The following is a 2,635-nucleotide window of genomic DNA, read 5'->3' on the forward strand; positions in this document are numbered from 1 at the left end:
AGGTGGCCCAGCTGGGCAGAACAGGGCCAAGAATAGATAGTAGCTCTTTTCACCGCAGCGTGGTACACGGTCCTGTACACCATGCTGCTCTGCCACACAGAAGGCGAGGCTGCGAGAATGCAGGGAGGACACGTGTTTCCGGAGCAGGTTTAGACAGGTGTGAGTCTCAGGGTTGGGTATGTGTGTGGGCATGCATGCACACACACGCCTGTATGTGTACACACTCACACGAGGAATTCTCCTTGAGGGAAAGGACTGTGTCATCTCAGTCTCTGCTATATCTCCAGTGCCTTAGAAAACTGCTTGGCAAATTGTAGACGCCAGTCAATATTTTTGACTGGTGGATTGAAACACACACACACACACACACACACACACACACATACACACAGACACTCTTCAGCAAGGAAGAGCACAACTGGAACTCTACTGCCTAATCCAATAGCTAGAGTCAGTCCTAGAATTGAAGCCAGACTAGTTGTGCCTCAGAACCTTCGATCACCTGCTAGAATGCTCTCTCTGCCCAATGCCCAGCACCCTCAATGTTTCAAAAGCTTTCAGGCTCCAAAAAGCTTCTCTCCCATCAAAATTTAGCCTTCTCTTGTCCCATTGCTTCTGGGCCCTGACCTCTCAACAATCTGTATGACAACAGGCAGGATTTAGCTAATTAAATTAACCAATGGACAAATTAGCAGGAACAAATAAAAATCCTCAGGAGTCTGGTATAAGGCAAGGTAGTGGACTATTACAAAAGGTCAGTGGGAAGTTAGCCATGGAAATTTCCAGGAGAACAAAAAGACTGTAATTCACCAGTGTTTCCCCGACACCCAGAAAGGGACATGGGGAGAACTTCAAGGAACCACGATCTAAAGGACGTCTGTGGTTTATCTTTTTCCTTGAGGCTCTTAGCAATTATGAGTGTTACAATGGCAGGCTGGCCCTCATGCTTAAGAACAAGCACTTCAGGAATGTCTGTAGACACCCCAGCTGGTGTCCAGGATATAGGATTCCTGGACAGGATGGAAAATGTAATTCAAGGAAAAGCCAGAAAGGAAAAGATTCTGTGAGACAGAAGGAAATTGAAAGTGTCCACAAGCTGATAAGTTAAAAAAGGAGATATGGAAGTAAACTGATATCATCCAAAAGAGGAAGCAGGCTTCATTCATTTGTCTGTCGATCCATTTACTCACTCAACTGGTCCTTACCGAAGCCCAGCTACGTGCAAGGCCTGTGCTGGGCATCACAGAAACCACACGAGCCCACGGACGCAGGTCCTGCCTGCAAGGATGTTCTGCTCCGATGGCAGAGACAGATTTCAATCAAATAGCCACGCGTGTAAATGTAAAAGTTCTACTTGGGCGAGTTCCAGGAAGGGGAGCCTGTGATGGCAGCACACACTGCTGGTGCCCTGCCCAGACCTCTAGAAGGCCTTTCACGGGCTCGGTGGGCGAGCCATGCCCAGTGGCTGCCACCAGCCTCCACCCAATGGCTCCTGCGTGCGGCTTTCCCAGGACATTGCCTGCAGGAAGTGCTTGGAAGCTAACCCACCCTGGGCAGCCTATGGACAGTCACTGACTGAGGCGGGAGTCCAAGAGCACCCCACATCTGCCTGAAGGCAGGACAGACTGTTCAGCTTACCCCCCAGAGCTCCTTCCCGACCAGGCTGAAGCCAGACTCACCTGAAACCACATTCTCGGGCAGCTCTTTCTGCATCCCTATCTCGGTTCCTTTATTCCCTTTCAGTTTTCCTCAGAGTGGTCCCTCCATGACCACACACACACCCATCAGGCTCTACTTTTAGAGAATAGAATCTAAGATAATAATATTTTGAAAGTATATGATTGGGAGATTTGACCAAGTCAGGGGGCTAGGGAAGGCTTTCCTGAAAAAATGATTGAGTTGACCTGAAAGGAGGAGGCAAAATTAGCAAAATGGGTTGGAAGAGAGAAGATAGCTGTGCTCACTTGGGCAGCACATACACTAAAATTGGAATGATACAGAGAAGATTAGCATGGCCCCTGCGCAAGGATGACACACAAATTTGTGAAGCGTTCTATTATTTTTTTTAAATAAATAAATAAAGAGAGAGAAGATAGCCTTCCAGGCAGAGGAAACAGCATGAGCAAAAGTCCTGTGGCAGCAAGGAGCCTGGCGTTTTTGATTGTCTAAAAGAAAGTCGGTATGTCATGAGCCCCCAGAGTAAGGGGAGGCTGGTGTGTGGTGAGACGGCAAGATGGGCTCAGGAACCAAGGGGCCTGATTCTTCTGGGGGAGAGAAATGTAAGTTACAGGAGGATAGATTTCAGCTCAATAATTTGGCCATGATAGCGAGCGCTAGTGAAGGAATGATTGCCTTGAGAAGTAGTGAGTTCTAATAAATGAGAATGTTGGTACCTGTCAGGGAACTTACATATGGCATGGAGGGGGAGTGGATTTTGGAAAAGAAGATCCTTAAGCTTCCTGATTTTAAAGCTGAATGATAAAATATTTGGCCTATTTAGTACGGCTTTAGTGAATAAAGCTATTCCTCCAAATTCTGAGCTAGACAGTGGGCACAGGCAGCCCAGGTGAAATTGAGGGGTGAAATAGGTTATTTCCACACTTCTCCATGTCCCCTTCTCCCCAGGAGGGCCACA

The 2,635-nt window shown here is 47.7% G+C and overlaps 1 non-coding gene across 1 annotated transcript; it reads left to right on the forward strand.

The window, feature by feature from the left end:
- The first annotated feature begins 1,956 nt into the window (after positions 1 to 1,956).
- On the forward strand, positions 1,957 to 2,063 carry LOC138382043 (U6 spliceosomal RNA). Its single transcript, XR_011233220.1, has one exon. It is a non-coding gene; the product is annotated as a U6 spliceosomal RNA (small nuclear RNA).
- Positions 2,064 to 2,635: the final 572 nt, after the last annotated feature.

Source organism: Eulemur rufifrons, chromosome 3, assembly GCF_041146395.1.
Source record: "Eulemur rufifrons isolate Redbay chromosome 3, OSU_ERuf_1, whole genome shotgun sequence".
Classification (NCBI taxonomy): Eukaryota; Metazoa; Chordata; class Mammalia; order Primates; family Lemuridae; genus Eulemur; species Eulemur rufifrons.